The 19451-nt window shown below is 35.5% G+C and overlaps 1 long non-coding RNA gene and 1 other non-coding gene across 3 annotated transcripts; both read right to left on the bottom strand.

Moving 5' to 3' along the window:
- Positions 1-5096: 5096 nt before the first annotated feature.
- Positions 5097-8256, bottom strand: LOC149166498 (uncharacterized). 2 transcript variants are annotated; one of them, XR_016260878.1, is made up of 3 exons: positions 6118-8256; positions 5660-6037; positions 5097-5550 (listed from the first exon to the last, which is right to left on the bottom strand). It is a non-coding gene; the product is annotated as an uncharacterized LOC149166498 (long non-coding RNA). The 2 variants fall into 2 exon arrangements; XR_016260877.1 differs by having other exon boundaries at positions 5660-8256.
- An 87-nt stretch (positions 8257-8343) lies between these two features.
- Positions 8344-8422, bottom strand: LOC149166497 (small nucleolar RNA R38). Its single transcript, XR_016261024.1, has one exon. It is a non-coding gene; the product is annotated as a small nucleolar RNA R38 (small nucleolar RNA).
- Positions 8423-19451: the final 11029 nt, after the last annotated feature.

Genomic DNA, 19451 nt, shown 5'->3' with positions numbered 1-19451 from the left:
GGTGGTCCCTCCAGGACTATAGAACGATGAAAAGCTATGAGATCAGCCCAGGAACAACCATTGTATTAAACCTGAGGCTGAGAGGAGGGGCTCCTCCTCAGGGACAGTCAAGCAATTCAGGGGGAGTCAAGGGGAAAGCAGTACCTCAGCATCAACCAAAAGGAGGCATATCCTACAAAAACATTTTACAAGGCAACAGAGATTCGGGGCCCTCGACAGATCAAGGAGGAAATAAGCCCAGCCATATACCCAGGCCATATATAGTAGACCAGGCAGAGCAAATCCCAGATTTAAATTTAGATTCTTCTAGGCTAGATGATTTTGTAAAGTCCTATGAAACGCAAGCCCTCATTTGCCGTTTCAACAGTTTCTGGCCTAAACCCCTGGATCTATTTCATTGGATCTTCACCAGCTGGACCATGGAATGTGATATCCATCTCTGCTCAAAGGGGTTTTTTATAGTTAGATTCTCATCCAAGGAAGTCAGAGACACAGTTATTAGTGCAAGACCCTGGTTTTGGGGAACATCGGGCTTGTTTATGACCCCATGGTTCCCAGATTTTGATCCAAACAAAATGACTGTAACCAAAATGCCTGTCTGGGTCAGATTGTATAATCTACCGCTGCATTTTTGGAATGAACGAGTGTTGGAAGGCATCGGGAACAGCATTGGGAAATATATCAAAACAGATTTGAACAAGATTGATGACAGGATCTACACTTACGCACGTATCTGCGTGGAAGTAGATTTAAGCAAAGGGCTGCCGGACAATATAAGGCTGATCTACAAACAACAAAACTGGCTGCAAGTGCTAGACTATGAAAACACTGCTTTCAGATGTAGACTTTGTAGGCAGACAGGTCACCTACAAAGCACATGCCCAGAAGCCAAGAGTAAAAAGAAACAGAAAGGGAAGCAGAGGAAAGGATGGAAATTCTCACCACCAGATTCAGATGATGAAGAATCAGAAGCAGAGGAGGAAGAGATCCCTGCAGAGAAGACCGAGGTAGCTCAAGAAATGGAGAAACAGAGAGAAAACACAACAGACAACAAGGCAGAGATGACAAGCGTGGACCACAGCACAGGAGGCACCAAGCGACATCACCACTCAGATACTTCAGATTCAGACAAAGAAATTGGATCACAGAATGTAGAAACACAGTTGATCATCGCACCGACCGAGCCCACCCAAGGCGAGTGGCGTAAGGTCGAAAAGAAAAAGGGGCGGAAAACTTGAACTATTTTCAGTTTTTTCTGCCTCTTTTCTTTCTCTTCTCCCTCTTTTCTTTCTCTTATTTCTTTTTGCACGTTAGTTTTCTAACGCTGCGTAGAGCCTTTGTGGCAGTTCTCAGTATGCTTCAGTGCATATGCAGATGTAACTTTTCATTATCTTTTTAATAAAAAGTTACAATTTTTTCTTCGGAAAAAAATATTTGGTTTTGATAAATTAATTTAAATATTATTTTTCAAAAACTAACAATTTAATATAGCCATTACATATTAATATTTTAATAAATTAATAAACTAATTTGAAAAATAATATTTAAACTAATTTACGAGAACCAAATATTACTACTTTTTTAAAAAATTGGTATTATTCAAAAACTATTAATATTTGGTTTTATTAATTAATTTAAATATTATTTTTCAAAAACTAGCCTTTTAATATAGCCATTACATATTAATATTTTAATAAATTAATAAACTAATATCATTATTTAAATATTATTTTTCAAAAATATTTGATTTTATTAATTAATTTAAATATTATTTTTCAAAAACTAACCTTTTAATATAACCATTACCTATTAATATTTGTAATAAATTAATGAAATTATATCATTATTTTCCAATTAGTCACCGGAGAATCCACTGTAAGAACCATTTTCTGCCAACATTTCAAATCCCAACCGGGATTTTCTGCCAACGTTTCAAATCCCAACCGGGATCCATCATCAGGACAACTTGAATGCTTAATAAAATGATTTCACTCCAGGTATCCCCTCCGTATAGGGAAATGATTCTGGATTTAAAACCTTTGTGGTACATTATTTTCGAATTAGTCACCGGAGAATCCACAGTAAGAACCATTTTCTGCCAATGTTTAAAATCCCAACCGGGATCCATCATCAGGACAAATATCATTATTTAAATATTTTTTTTAGAAACTAGCCATTTGATATAACCATTACTTAATAATATTTGTTTTTAATATTATAATTTAAACATTATTATTCAAATATAGTCGCGGTTATTTGAAATTATGTCTCTACACTGCTCTCTATTTAAGCCTTTGTCATGGTCTACCTCTTCCCACACTTTCGTTGGTTCCTCCTCTTGGTTCCTCCTCTTCCCACACTCTCGTTGGTTCGAAAGCATTAACCAAAAAATTCTCTCCCGTGATTTCTACCCAAAGACTTTGTTAAAATATTATTATTTATATGCAAATTAAACATATATACATTTGAAAAAACATGGAACAAAATTCTTATGCATAGAGATTTATTATCACTTCATACCATAAAAATTCTAAATCATTTTACAATACTATGAACCAATATCACATGCCCAAAAAAACATATCCTTCAATTTGTGTATATTATTAAAAATATACTTGAATATTCCATTAAGATTAAATATCTGCCATCCAATAAGTAACTATTGATAATTAAATGAAAATTCTAGAAATCTATGACAAAATAGACATACCTCGTCTTGAAATGCAAGTTTAAATTTTTAAAGTGAAAATACATTTGCTCGTGTATAAATTTGCTCTTTCAAAAAATTTCGTATTTATGTGATTATTATATTATAAAAATAATAAAGAATTTATATTGATATAGTATGTGAAAACTTTTAAAATATATATATATATAATTTATTGTGTTAAACAATCAACCATGTTAAATGGAAAAATAATTTGCCTACCTACAAAAGCATGTGTTTTCTCTAAAGAGGTCACAAGTTTAAACCCAAAGGGGTAGAGTATGTATGCTTTCATAAGGGTCTCATACACTAATTTGGTGTCTCTTGTCCCACAAACAAGGGGTCTCATACACTAATTTGGTGTCTGGCTTGACCGTGATCTTAAAAATGGATATTATTATTATTTTTATTAAAATGCTTGTCATCTCAAGCATGTTTATGAAGTTCAATCAAACTTAAACTTACAACCTGGAACAATTCTACACAGTTTTTATTCCCCACAAGTGACCTCACCCTCAATCTCAGTCTACCTCTTCCCACACTTTCGTTGGTTCCTTCTCTTCCCACACTCTGGTTGGTTCGAAAGCATCAACCAAAAAATTCTCTCATGTGATTTCTACCCAAAAGACTTTGTTAAATTATTATTATTTATATGCAAATTAAACATATATACATTTGAAAAAAACATGGAACAAAATTCTTATGCATAGAGATTTATTATCACTTTATACCATAAAAATTCTAAATCATTTTACAATACTATGAACCACTATCACATGCCCAAAAATACATATCATTCAATTTGTGTATATTATTAAAAATATACTTGAATATTCCATTAAGATTAAATACCTGCCATCCAATAAGTAACTATTGATAATTAAATGAAAATTCTAGAAATCTATGACAAAATAGACATACCTCTTCTAGACATACCTCCTCTTGAAATGCAAGTTCAAATTCTTATAGTGAAAATACATTTGCTCGTGTATAAATTTGCTCTTTCAAAAAATTTCTTATTTATGTGATTATTATATTATAAAAATAATAAAGAATTTATATTGATATAGTATGTGAAAACTTTTAAGATATATATATATATATTGTGTTTCCTCTAAAGAGGTCACAGGTTTAAAACTTGAGGGGTAGAGTATGTATACTTTCATAGGGGGTTTCATACAACTAATTTGGCGTCTCTTGTCTCACAAACAAGGGGTATCATACACTAATTTGGTTTAAAAAGGGATATTATTATTATTTTTATTAAGATGCTTGTCATCTCAAACGTGTTTATGAAGTTCAATCAAACTTAAACTTACAACCTGAAACAGTTCTACACAATTTTTATTCCCCATAAGTGACCTCACCCTCAATCTTAGTCTACCTCTTCCCACACTTAAGTTGGTTCCTCCTCTTCCCACACTCTCGTTGGTTCGAAAGCATCAACCAAAAAATTCTCTATGTGATTTCTACCCAAAAGACTTTGTTAAATTATTATTATTTATATGCAAATTAAACATATATACATTTGAAAAAAACATGGAACAAAATTCTTATGCATAGAGATTTATTATCACTTTATACCATAAAAATTCTAAATCATTTTACAATACTATGAACAAATATCACATGCCCAAAAAAACATATCCTTCAATTTGTGTATATTATTAAAAATATACTTGAATATTCCATTAAGATTAAATACCTGCCATCCAATAAGTAACTATTGATAATTAAATGAAAAATCTAGAAATCTATGACAAAATAGACATACCTTCTCTTGAAATGCAAGTCTAAATTTTTATAATGAAAATACATTTGCTCATGTATAAATTTGTTCTTTCAAAAAATTTCTTATTTATGTGATTATTATATTATAAAAATAATAAAGAATTTATATTGATATAATATGTGAAAACTTTTAAGATATATATATATATATATATATATATATATATAGTGTTAAACAATCAACCATGTTAAATGGAAAAATAGTTTGTCTACCTGCAAGAGCATGTGTTTCCTCTAAAGAGGTCACAAGTTTAAAACTTGAGGGGTAGAGTATGTATGCTTTCATAGGAGGTCTCATACACTAATTTGGTATCTAGCTTGACCGTGATCTTAAAAATGGATATTAAAATGCTTGTCATCTCAAAAGTGTTTATAAAGTTCAATCAAACTTAAACTTAATCCCAACCTGGAACAGTTCTACACAGTTTTTATTCCCCATACGTGACCTCACCCTCAATCCCTCCCATCCATAAAATTATATTAGCAATTCTTATAACCCCACTAATCAAGTCACGTTCACAATAACTACCAATAGACTAAATCAACATCTTATGATCTACAAATACAAGTTACCAATATACTAAACGTCAACAACATATGAACTACAAATGCTCGCTTAATATAAGATGGTTACTTAATATCTTATGGTATACGGGCGTCATTTCTGAGTTAAATTGCTATTCTCTTACAAGAGAAGTGAGCAATAACATTCTCAGTCTCTTACACGATAAGACAGCGATAACATTCTCCTACGGGGGCAGCAACATTTTCAAAGGGTTCAGACAAAAATAGAGAAGATTTGCGAAACACAGGTCATCAATTGAGAGTTAACGAAGCAAGCACGCTGTGTTAGATTTGGCGCTCACTATACTGAAAGTCTAATGATCCTCAACTCTGAACTACCTTATGTAGCTCAGACAGATAGGACTGCCTTCCCAGGGCACAGATCGACAGCGTTATATCTGGGCACAACGAAAGTGCTCATCTTTCATAATATTCTCCTCGACGGGTGTGACTGATAGTATAAGACCACCGAAGTGTTCTGAAAGCAACTGATTGACATATTGAAGGTATCAGAGTGTTAGGACTTCAACAACCACTATGAACTAAATTCTTAATAAATTTCAAATGCTTGAAGAGCAACAAATTAACATGTCTTACCGCTCTCCTCTTTACTGAAGTCTCTTCCTTTGCTAATGCATTCCGTTTCCAATCCCGTCAGTGTTTGGTCACCAATGTATATTAAAAACGTGGTGATAAGAGTGGGTGTGTAGGACAACCTAATCTTCAACACAAGAGTACAGAAACATAAAATACCCAGACAAAGACATAAGAGTACAAAAGCAACAATTTTTCATTCTAAATCCATTAAATAATACAAACAACGACAGCACAGTCATGGATTTTAAGGCTCAGATCTTCCTATCAAAAAATGATCAGCAAAGTGGGAAACCCACATTATTATGCTTGTCTTTGAAATTGCATCACCGCCCGCATCCAAAAGCAACCTATACCGAAGGTATATAGACCTGTGCCTACCTTTGCTATATAAAATGCAATAAACTTAATGTATAATGAAGAAAGCAACTTACACAGAAGGTATATAGACCTGAGCCTACCTTAGCTATATAAAATGCAATAAACTTGATAGTATAATGAAGATGATAGGAGGGGTGGAATATCTAATAAACACAAAGGTGCAAGGCGCATAATCTATGCCTAGCTTTACAAGACGAAATGAAATAGAATTTGAGAATAAACTAAAGAATGCAATAGAGATCTTGAGAATACAATCAAGAGAATAGCAATGATTGAAAAGTTCTGCTAAGATATATATATATATATATATGTTTCTCAAGTTAATAACATCATTGGCCAACCAACCAGAGTGAGTCATTTGTGACTACAGATGTATTACAAGCATTGTCAAAAACCTGTATAAACCTATCAACACCTTGAAATTAATGTAAATACAGGCATAAGTCTAACAAATTTGTAAAAAAAATATGAGTTACATTTTAGCCCTGAGCTTCACCACCTCGTTAACAATATAAATAGAGCCTCAAAATCCCACAACCCTATAAAACCCTAAAATTCAACTAAAAACAATAATACCTCTATCAAAAATTCACAGAAAAACCATCTTTAGAACAGGAATAAATGTATTCACTTCATTCCCAATCTGTGAACTGCATTTTAAGACAAACAACACATCAATAGTCTGTGGTTACATTCGAGCCTTAATCGTCCGAGTCACGTCAATCAACAATGTAAGCATTCCTAGTCCAACATCTGCTTGTCCTTTCTCAGCATCGTCCCATGCCATTATTAATAATTAATGACAGCTATAAATTAGACAAGTCCTTCAACGTCATTTACACAAGTATAAATGTACTAATAAAAGCATTTCTGCCAGGGATAATTGTTTTCAATTCCTTTACCTAGGCCACAATTTCACCCAGAAAACAATGGAAATTCTGGCCGGGTTTTGAAAAAATTCTGAATTTTTTTCAAAATCCTGGTTACAGCTGTCAAGCTTCAGAATTTTGGGTGCCCCTAGGGTTCTTGATGGTGCTGGATCCATTTCCAGCATCAGGAAAATGATAAAACACTCCCACAATTGGATTTATTGAAAAAAAATCAGAGATTCCAGCAAGAATTTCAGAGTCCAGGCAAAATTGTGGCCCCACTATATGATGAGCAAAACAAATGTGGGTAATGAGCTAAGACCTGTATTTAAAAATAATTACAAAAACAAAAAATAAGAAGGCCTCAGATCGTCCTAGTCAAGGTAATCAACAGTGCAGGAATTCAAAATTGAAAATTCCTACTATGTCCTTTCCTTTCTTTCTCATCATAGGCCAATTCATAACAAACAAGTAAACCACACCAATAAAAGCTTAACCATATATGATGATTAATGACAAGGCTATAATTGCAAATAATTGATATAAAACAAAGAAAACATAGGCTTAACCAGACATTATGAATTGCTGACAAGTTAACCGCATAAGGGGCATAAAACACAAGAAAACAGCAGAGAATGCCAGTACATAATGAAAGGGCTATCTTCAAGACTTAATTTTCTCCAACTCATAACTAAAAAAGAAAAATGGGCCTCAAACATAGTCGATGCAATCAACAGTGTGCATCGATCTTCACCAACTCAAAAACAAAGAGAAGAAAAATGCCTCAACTTGTCCTAGTCAAGGGCAATCAACAGTGTAGGCATCCCTACTCGGACAAGTCCTTTCTTCCTTGTCATCGTCCAAATCGTCAAAAGGAAGTGTAAACAAGGCTTCCATATATTATGTCCGACAACAAAGCCAAAAAAAACACGCCGACATTAAAGTTTAAAACACGTTACACAAGCAAATAGTAGAAGAAAAATTAACAGATTAACAGATGTGGACACATGTTTTCTCAATTCCTTTCATTCCTATGCCCAAATCCACAAGGTCCTCAAAACCACAATGTTCTCACGGGTCAAAAACATTTATGCAAGGGGAAACCTCATAAAGTAGAAAGAATTCAAAAAGAAAAAATAGCCACAACTTGTCAACATTGTTATTCAGACAGGGTTAGCTTTTTCACAACTTTTTCTTCATCCTCAAAAGCATCTTAAACAAAAAATTAAAACAAATTTGAAGCCATATGCCATGCAATGACAACACCAAAAACACGGATACAGGAAGCAAACACAGAGACCAGCAAGCATTATGCTCGAGAGTTTTGTATATGTATTGAAGCACATAAATATCTACCTTTATTTTGAAAGGCACTGCAATGTCAATCCACTGGAAGGTGACCAACAAAAATGATAGCACAATCCTGTTTGATACAAAAATTGAGTCAGAGATAACCTGTCAACATAGTTATTCAGACAGGGATAACTGTTTTACAAATTTTTCATCATCCTCAAAAGCATCTTAAACAGAATAAAAATGAATCTGAAACTATGTGCCTTATGATGAAAAGGCCAGAAGGAAAAACTTGCAAGCATAGCGCTCAGAGTTTTGTACAGTGATACTTTCTGCATTATCTTCCGCATACGTGCTTTGGAGGGCAGTCCACTCAAAAGGGGTTATCTAAACCCTGACTATAGTTATTTAGTAGTAACTTGCTGCGATATCTTGCCTCTAAAAGCATACTTGCTTTGGAGGGCAATCCATCGACCAGAATGAGACTAGGGAACTATCTAAAACTAAAGCCCTTGCAACCAAAGACCTAACACCAGCTCTGCACTACTAACTTGAAATATCTGCCCTTTAAGGCATACTAGCTTTGGATGGCAGTCAACTTGGTCCTCTACATAATTGTCAACATTTTTCTGGCAAAATACTAACTTAGATGTAAAATATACCTTTCCAATTACTACTTTTCATTGCACTTGGAAAAGTGAGGTGCTCAACGGCCTAGGGTTAAGGATATGTATGTCCCTTGTTCATTACATTCATATTACAAACTAAAAATCTAATATATTATACAAATCTCTGATTATATTCACAATTCTTCGTTGCACTTAGAGAAGCGATATACTTACAGCCCAGAATGGACAAATTCTGTGTAAAATTCTTTTCCATTAACAGAAAAATAAAACTGTCTTTACATCTGACATTTCAAAGGCTGACAACAGAATATATATAAGACTGCCTCTTCAACTCCGACTGAGTCACAAGGACTCTATATGTAAATTAACGTTTAGTTTGTTATGAGTTCCTGTTAATTACAGTCTTACTGGGTCAATTAAGTCCCCTGATTGTACACAACAAATACATACGTAGGCTTTTAAGCTTGCCCATCATCAGCAACTTTCCATTTCTATAACATGAAAAACAATACACCTCTTAAGAAATCAATATGGTGAAAATAACAGTTTCCTGTTGTAGTTCCCATCACTGAACTCCTGCTCAGAATGAGGATGTATAAAACTACTAAAATTAAATGAATGACCAAAAAAGAAACCACGCTCTACATTTTCAATTACCAGGGTCAAAAAATACCATATACTACCATAAATGCATCTAAGCTTGAATCTATTGAGTTAAGGGGTCAACGCAAGCAAGGTGCAAACCTCAATGTTTACTAAATAGTACATGATGGTGGAAAAAGGTCAAGGTTTGCACCTCTAGCCACCCACTCGTATTTTTATCAGCCACAAGGCTTAATAGATCCAGGGTTAGAAACATCACATGCTGAGTCTAATTGAATATAGGTTTTCACATTTAATCACCATGATGCTTATAATTTATGGGTACACAGTTTGTTTCCATAAAGAACAAGCATCAGATCAAATAACAATCAAGGAGGCCACGGATCGTCCTGATCAGTATGAACAGGAGTGCAGGAAATTATGCTCAGATACACGCATGCACACATGTAATGGGTTTAGCATCGCTGGCCGACAACCAAGAACTATTCACAGGCATAAATGTCATCGGTACAAATGTAATCAAATATGAATTCCAAAGGCCTCGGATCGTCCTAGTCAGGATGACATAAAAAAACCCTACTCAGACATATGTTCGTCATTGGTATCGCATCAATGACTTACTAATCAGAAGCCTTCTCAGATAGAAGAGTTCCAAAGCAAATTAGGCCTCAGATCGTCCTAGTCAAGATTGTCAGCAAAGCAGGAAACCCTGCTCAGACATATGCTTGTCATTGGTTTTGCATCACTGGCCATTTACACGGATAAATGTACTAAAACAAAAATTGTGAAGGCCTTCAGAACTCTTTATATAAAGACCTCAGATTGTCCTAGTCAGGATGATCAGCAAAGCAGAAATCCCGCTCAGGCATATGCTTGTCATTGGTTTTACATCAATGGCGAGCTAACCAGAACCATTCAAAGATATGAATGTACAAAAACAAAAATGGTGAAGGCCTTTCGAACCCAAAAAAAAAAAAACACACACACATATATAGTGAGTCAGAGTCAGAATATAGCAGTCAACAACAAACTTCAGATAGGGATAACTGTTTTCAACGATTCTCTTCATTCTCATAGCCTGCAAAACACATTTTGAAATAACATACAAAACGAATCTCCTACATTGGTAGAGTCCAACGCTGTTTAGCTTGACTGAGGCTTCACATATATGTCCCAAAAATGTAAGGACGTCATATGCATCCTACAAACAAACCAAAAACCCCAAAACAAGGATCTAGAAAATAGAAAAACAAACCAGAAAACAAACGAACGGTCTAGAAAATGAAAATGAAAAAGGAAAACAAAAGTTAAAAAATAAAATAGCGATCAAAACCACGAACCTGTTTGCTGCGGAGATTGAGTCAGAGATAAACTGTCAACATTGTTATTCAGATAGGGATAACTGTTTCATGGATTCTCGTCATCCTCGTAAGGAACACAAAATAAAAACGATTACGAAACAATATGCAATACAATAAAAACATCAAATGCAGACAGCAGCCAGCATTCTGATCACAGTCGAGAGGCGGAGACCACATATAAGCCCGTCTAAAACCGTCTAAAACCCTAACTGGCCCTTCATTCTAAAACCCTAACGCCGTTATCGAAATAGTTATTCAATATCTGGACTAAAAGCATGCTCACTTTCGAGGACGGTCACATGGAAATGGAATGGAACTAATTATGGTCCGTTACGTCTACGTCTTACTCGTAGAGCTTAGACCTTAGTTGTGAAGAAGAAGCATCAACATGGAGATGTTGTAATTTAGGGGTTTTATACAAAATAATAATACTAGCGATTGTTCTTAAAGGTGTAAAGATACATTGAAGGAATATAAGACTATCTCATCACCAATAAAGCTTTTGTTCAATGGATGCCCATAAGGTTTGCTAAACTTTCCAATGCAAGTCCCATGAGGCACTCTTCATGCCTCGCTATCTATTTTTTTCTGCCACAAGGTGTCGCTAGGGCTGGATTTTTGCCAAGGTGCAAGAGTGATCTCCTTCAAGGTCCTAGAGCTTAGCTACCCATTCCTAGGCCACATAGTGAGTCCTCCTACGAGATTTTACTAGTCATAAGTCCTGCCTCTCCAATTTTGAAGAAATTACGAACAACTTCTTCATGTGCTGCCATTTTCTTCTCCTTTTGAATGATGACAAGGTAACAACCCTCGACGTTGGGGATGAAGTCTTCCTTGTAACTTACTTCCCACCCAACAATAGTTAAGTCCCAGACCATACTAGTACCAATGTGGTTATACAACAATATATATTGAGAAAACAACTTTAGAATGTAAATTCAATTACCTTTATGGTTGAAAGAATTGGGATTACAAGATTTTGAAGATTCAATTAACTCTATAGCTAGAATGTCTATAATTTACTTAGTTCCCGATCATAATGCCAAAAGACATGAAATGCTAGATATAGCAATTATCGATATTGGTTCTCAGGGAATTTGTGAGTAGAATCTACTTTCTAACTACTCCAGGGATTTAATCTCTACACGTCGGACCTTAGTAGAGATAGCTAGCATCTGCAATTGCTAAGGCAACGTTACTCTAAAAAAAGCTAAATATAAACTGGCAGGCTAACAGTCCATCTCATAGTGTCATCAACGTCAGGGTGTTATTGGCAAGGGAGTCTAAGTGGGCCCTAGTTTGCACTTTATTATATTCTTTCTCGTATTTTTGGATCCATATCTGTGGCCCCACGAAGCAACTATCATAACACGCGGCAATTCGATGTTCCATGAAGTCAAACTCCCAACTATCGTTGGTGCCTGTCATGGAGCATATCAGAGCTTTGTCGAGACACAATTAGCTAGCAAAGGAACTCATCAAAGACGCAATTAGGTAGCAGAGTCAGAAAGACAACGCTAGCAAAGGAACTCATCAACAAGAAGAGTTTATCTTTCGATAGAACCTGCTTTCTATTTGATGTGAGTGAAATTGTAGCTGGTAGCTCTTTACATTTCTTACAGAGTAAGCTTCTTGAGGACTTGACAAACATGAATATTCAAATAGAGAGTGTTACTCAAGGCATAGAGTTGTCTCATATGATTACTCTGCCTTTGTAATTTTAGATAATGTAGATGATGTTCATCAGTTAAAGGCACTTCTGCCGGTTCAAAATTTTCTCCCTCACGAGAGCTTAATATTGATTACAACTCGGTCCAAAGATGTTCTTACAGACTTCGGAGTTGAACAGTCATCAATTTATAACCTGACCGACCTTAATTGGCAACAATCCCAATAGCTTTTCTATCATAATGTCTTCAACAAGGTTGATCCACTCCCATAATTTGAAGTTATTGTAGATGAGTTGGTAATAGCCTTAAATGGTTTGCCTCCTGAATTAGAAAGCTATGGGAGAGATCTCAGTGGAAAGCTTGACAAATCTCATTGGGAGAACATATTGGAAGAACTTAAAAAACAAGTCTTCACTATAGCATCCAAAAGGGCAGATATTGGTGTGATTTGCATAGAAAAGTAAGAGGTTTGGAAAATAAAGTTCCATTGCATCAGTAGAGTAAAGGTTCTCAGGTCGTGGGGGTCATTAGGTTAGGTGGAGAAGGTAAGACATCTCTAGTAAAAGAATTCTTCGAAAGGAAGAGTTCATATTATGGAAAATCCTGTATTTTATATGATGTAGGTGCGCGCCCTTTATTCTCCTTGTTGAGCGAACTTCTTAAAGGCTTGAACCAATTTATCAAGTGATATCATCCTTTGCTTGCGATATATTAGTTTTTTTATAGCTTTATATCGATCTGATATAGTATATTTTACTGTTGTTGCAGCTCACTGAAGAATTGCCAATACCAAGCAGTGATGAACCAGATGAAGTGCTTATTGTTGATTTTGAGGATGAACTCAGTGACTCGAGCATTAAGCAAGAAGATGTAAGTACTTGTTTTTCAAACTTTTTGTAGGAAATGTTATGCATATATGTTGTCAAGTTGTCTATATAAAACTCAAAGTTGGGCTTGGCATAGTTATTCAATTTTATTCCAAAGTCATTCTTTGTCATTGGTAGTTTCCTTGTATTTATCACACAAAAATTATGTGTATGTCGTTGGTGGGTTCTATGCTTGAATTCACTCTTAAATCTAATTTTGTTGTCTCAGCTAGAAGGCTCTGTTGATGAGGAATCTGCAAGGTCTGATGAAGGATATGAAGATTTGGCTCCTTTTGATGAACAAGACAGTGATTAGTGGTCAAAGAATTTAGATGGTCAACAAGTTGTAGGTAGTTTAGATGAAAATGGGGTTGATGAAAAAAATTCAGTAGTTTTGCCTCTTGACAAAGGGAAGCAACACAGTTTAAATCATGATACTTGTTCCTTTAATATGAATGGTACATGTTTAAAATCGCATATGTTTGGTAAACATATTCTTAATGAGACGTCATTACAATTTGAATGCTTCTCGAGGAGAAGTCTATCTCTAACATCTACCAGAAAATCAAGATCACGTACTTCACAATGTCGCAGTGTCAACAGTCGATCCCAAAGTGCCCCTGCTTTTGAAAATATACCTAATCAGTAATCAAAAACGATTTTATAGTAGGTTTCTAGTTGTATGTCTTGAAAATAGATAATCAGGTATGCTCAAGCAAAGTAGTTATATTTGTTGCAATCCATTTGTAAACCAAGTGTAAATGCTCAAGAGTATCTCGAATAACAGTAGTGGTTGTCTCTGATTTCCGTTGAGTTGAACAGTTTTGAGAAGCGTATTTACAACATTTTAACAAAGGTATGCAATATCATTCATCAAATATGTCTATGGGTGAAAGATTAGCCTACATTACATGTGAGAATGATAGCTTTAATGGAGCTCGCTATCAAGTTGTACATTCTCTTCATCTATTTCTTATGAGCATCATCAGTGGAACAATTTAAGAATGTCAAGAGTGAATCATAAGTTTTTGACATTTAAAAGATCTTGTTTTGGAATTTGAGTTTGGTTAGTTCAGAGTTCAAATGTAACTCGAGCAACCATGTTTTTGTTGTGGCTTGTAAGGTCTACACCTCCTCTTCCCTCAAAGTACATCTTATATTAATGCAAAAGTTCTTTTAATTGATCAGATTGGTATATCTGTTGAAGCCAAATATCTTCTCAAGTAAGGGTGTTATACAGTTGCAACATTTCTAATTGGATCTTCTCCATGACAACAATTTTTTCTCTGTGCAATTTTTTCTCTGCAATGCGGGTTTGTTGGGCATTTTACAGAAGTGTGACTGGCAGAGAAGAATAGCAGCAATTGTGTCTCTGTGTTTGGCTTGCTATGATGTATTGGTCGCAGATGGAGAATCCAAGGCAACTTTTGATGGTTTCTTTATGCTGGTGCTAGTAGTGGTTGTGGTTAAGGGGAGCCAACTGGCGATAAATAGGCCCTTATTGATTTTATTAGCAAGGCTCCCCAAGAGCAAATGTTGAACGAAAGAAGCAAGCCACACCAGAAGCACGCACCCCCACAACAAGAACACCTTGACAACACCCCCTCAACAAGCACACCTTGACAGTTGAAATTCTTTTGTTTATGTCCATATTATAACACAGTTTCCAGTACCATGGGTTTTTCATGATTTATTTCACTTATATCCAGTATTTAAGTAAAGTAATTTCACCAAAGAATTGTTTGCTTTATATTCTGGTTTTTGTTTCCCTTTTCTTGGCTTGATCTTCAAGCATTTTTGAAATAGGCACCACATTACACTGCATTTGTGTGCATTTGGGTGTAGAGGATTTTGGCCCCTCACTTGGATGGTGCAGAGGTTCAATGATGAGGTAATTTCCTCCTTCGAGATGAATCTTGACTCCTACGAGGTCGAGTCGTTGAAGACCTTGTTGATCACGACCAAGAGGGTTTTGTGTTGTCCATGGTTCTGTTGGGATCGACGACATATACTATAGTCTGTAACATAGAATAAGCGGCCATTGCGCACCACCAACAACCAAAACAGTGAAGAAAAATTCATCTAGTTGTTACTCGAATTGCTAAAAAAAAAACATGCGCTATCTCCGTTAATTAATTTGGCGTTGTCAGTCCTCGGTGCTACAGCTAGAGATCAAGGTTGCTCCCAGTGAACAAACGAAACCCTCTCTGCTTCAGCCTGATTGAAATACCTCTACTGTTTCACCGTGCGTGCTTTGGGTCACTAACAGACGCATAAGTCTCGTTCGGGTCGCTTACAAATCCAGAAGTCTCATCCTTGCCGGTGGCTAGTGGCAATTAAGTGAGTAAATCATAAATATATTTTCTGACAATTTGTAAATATCCTTATTCTTCATGATCTGCAAAGTTGAACAATACAACATAACCATACTGAAAGACTACTATGTGGCGATAGTTGCTCGAAGACTCCCTCTTAGCTTCCATTCCATTTCTAGGCATGATGGAAGAAGAGTAATCATGTGTATTGTCAGTGCATTTTAGTATGACATAGTTAGCGCTTCGAGAGTTGGGAGGCACGACGTCGAACAGAGGCTCGGATTGTAACCCCTTCAAATCCACACTTGTGCCCGGAAAATACGCCTTGACGGTAATATAAGTGCCCCTCTCCTTCCACTGAGCTCCAATGCTTGATTCCTCACTAGTTTCTACGGGCCATTTCTTGTTCCAGTCTACTATCTCCACGACTGCACTAGAGGTCAAAAACCCTGATGGGATTCCTCAGCAAGAAAGTTGGAGCAAAGCCATGAAACCTGGTGTCTGCAAGCGCTCTTCTTGAGAAAGAATTATGTAGCTGAGGAATTGAATGAATATCTCTGAAAGGGAATGTGGGGTTGATGGGAATTTGTGGAGATTTAATATAGGATGAAGTAAACCTATTTAGAGCAGAAGACCTGTGGAAGAGAGACGACATTGTTGTCTATTGCGGAAGAGAGACGACATTAATGAAAAGAAACCGAGAAAATTCATTGCAACGACACTAATTCCATCGCTATCGCCACGTGTTCAAAAATGTTTGGATGAAGTCTTGACGAAAATGAAGGGCTCTCATTGGATAGAGTGGATAGTGTTTACCCAGCCAATTCCATATAGTGACACCTTCATTGTAAATATCATGTCATGTCTTGTCTTGTCTTGTTTCAAATTATATAAAACTAAAATTAAATAAAGTAAACTAATAATTAAAGTAAAATAAAATAGTTGAATTTTTTTATTTAAATTTTGAATGTGAAACGTAACATAAAAATGAAATGAAATTTTAACATCCATGAGACTAAAAATAGTTTATGGGACCACCAGTCTCCCTGTTTTTCGCCTTTTGCAATTCTATCTTTTTCTTACTCAAATTAATGATGAGTTGACCCAACTTTCTTACAATCCCCTCAGTGAAAAGACAATGCCAAGGAACCGATGTTAACATACTGTCGCAATTGTCTTTGATGTCTCTGAAAGCATCACATTCCAAAATAAAATGTTTTTCTGATTCCACTACCCCAAAAGTGAAAAAAGTACACACCCACTCTTCCCAAGCTTCTTTAGGTCTTTTCCACCGACCCATTTCGCACCGAAATTGATGCAAGTTAGTTCTTTATTGAGCAATAAGATTCTTTGTTCTCCATGGAATGTTAGCTCCAATGTACTCTTTTTGTTGGAGATTACAAGTGGGGTTGAATTCCTGAACATAGTACTTCTTCTTTCTACCCAACTCTTTTCTCCATATACGCTTATGGAACTTTTCCATAACAAAATTCTTTAACTCTTTGCTTTTTGTGGGACACACATTGAGGTAAATATAATGTAATGTAAAAAAATTGATCAGGTCAAAATAAAAATAAAATAAAAAATATGTTAGAGAATGTAATGTAAACATTTTAATTATGTGAAAATAAAATAAATATAACAAAAATTAAATAATAATAATAAATAAAACCTATGGTATTGACCCATGGTATTCATGTGGAATATAACCTATTTATGGGAGGAATTAAACTAACAAAGATCCATCTCAGTTTGATGTTATATTTAGATAGATAAGTAGTTGTAGAAAATGATGGTGTTGAATCCATGTAGCTTGTAAAGGTAAAACGTTTTTATGGATATGCTCGCATTGGGCATTTGTATGGATCTGTTTAGCGGTCCTATGTTTTTTTGTATGTTTTGTTTCTATCATTGAATGGATGAATACATATATGTGTATATATAGTGTTATCCTTGGTGCATTTCATGTGTTGTTTAGGACCCTTCACCCCACCTCGAGAACCTGCCACTTATAGTTACGGCTACCCTAACGACATTAATTATGTTGTAGATCTTAGGGTTTAAGGTTACAAACTCAAGGTTCTTCGTTGGATTCATTATTTTAAAATATGTAGGGTCCTCAGCGGCGAATCAGGCCTAAGAGATTCGATTGTATGCATTACCAAGAGGCTTGAGATGAGAGAATACATCAAACATCCTCACAAGGGTTGTCCTTTACTTGGCTGGGAGCAACACGTGAGTAGTTCGAAACTAGAGTTTGAATTGTTGGGGTTTCGTTCAAGGTGATTTAAATGTTTTTAATAAAATTTACTGTCCAATTTTACCAAGTTGATTCACTAGCAAGACCACAAATATGGGAAGAGAATAGTGTATAATTTCTGAGAGTGGATTTATGTTATTGTGTACCCCTACATTGTGCATGAGAATGTGAATAGTTTGTACATTGTTTGATGCAACCACTGCATAGCTAGGATATAGAGTCAGTTCCCGTGTTGCCCACGCGACTTTGGCAAGAGAAGAGAGCACGAGGGGTTGTAAATGCATGTGGCCTACCAAAATGGCTTGACTTACTCATCGCGCTCCTGGAGGCTATTGCTAATACAATTAGTTAGGTCCCTCCTCCATTAGCTGGCCATTGACTAGATTCTATTTTGAGCTGGCTTGACTAGATTCTCTAGCTGGACTGGATTCATTCCTACACGAGAATTCTAGGGGGTGATTCAAGAAGGTGTTTTTATGAAGAGTAGGGTTAAATAGGATTGTGCATCTTACAAAACAATAGATACCTCTTCATTCTAATGGCTTCTTTGATAATCACTTTAATATAATATCTGTAATATATTTTCTTAATTTAACTAGGTGAGGCATCCCGACTAGCGATGGTCATATGAGCAAGGAGTTTGGTCCCCCAAGGTTCAGGGTTCAAATCCTCCCTAGGTGAACAATGTAAACATATGTAATATGTAATGTTCAACTAGCCCACAAAAAAAAATAAAAAAAAATAAAAAAAAAAATGTCAATTTATGTGTAATAATGTGTTATAGAAATAGAGTTCTTGTGGATCTAGGATGATAAGTTTAGAAAGGAATAAGCTTAACTATGAAAGTGAGTTGGGGTGAGGGACGAGGTCGGGAAATATTAAGTAAAATGTAACTATTACATTTGATCTAATATTTATGCCTACCTCCATCCACTTTTTACTAGGTTGCCAAAAATATTGGGTAAAATATAATACTATAATATTACATTTTACTGAATCTTTGCCCTCAACTCGTCCACTTTTTATTGTAATTTTTCTTTATATTTGAAGTTTAAAAGTGAAAAAACTCAACTATAAAATTAGTAGGAGTGAAGGGGAAATATTGAGTAAAATGTAATATTTAGGCTCAAGGGTGACACGAAACATTAGGTAAAAAGTAATAATATTACATTTTATTAAATATTCCCCTACCCCTTGCACTTTTTACTAGGTAGGGGTGGTAATAAATATTGGGTAAAATATAATATTATAATATTATATTTTATAGGGGAGGGAGGAGTAGGAGGGGTCATCTATCACCCCGATGAAGAAATAGAGTCAAAATTCGCTTGGGGGCTACGCAGAGCATCAAACAACCAAGCATAAGCTTTAGCCCTTTGGCAAGGATTGGAGATTGCAATATCAAGGGGGATTTGTCAACTAATAGTCTTCGATGATTCAATGATAGTTATTCAAAGTTCCACAAAATCAAAGGACATGCCTCCGATGTATTCCCAAATATGGTTCCAAATTCGGATTTGAATCCACTCCCTTCTTTGTAACAATCCT

The sequence above is a fragment of the Pinus tabuliformis genome, chromosome 5_1 (genome assembly GCF_031772625.1).
Source record: "Pinus tabuliformis cultivar Carrire ecotype Pingquan chromosome 5_1, CPIR1, whole genome shotgun sequence".
NCBI lineage: Eukaryota > Viridiplantae > Streptophyta > Pinopsida > Pinales > Pinaceae > Pinus > Pinus tabuliformis.
This window is presented reverse-complemented; position numbering and strand designations above follow the sequence as displayed.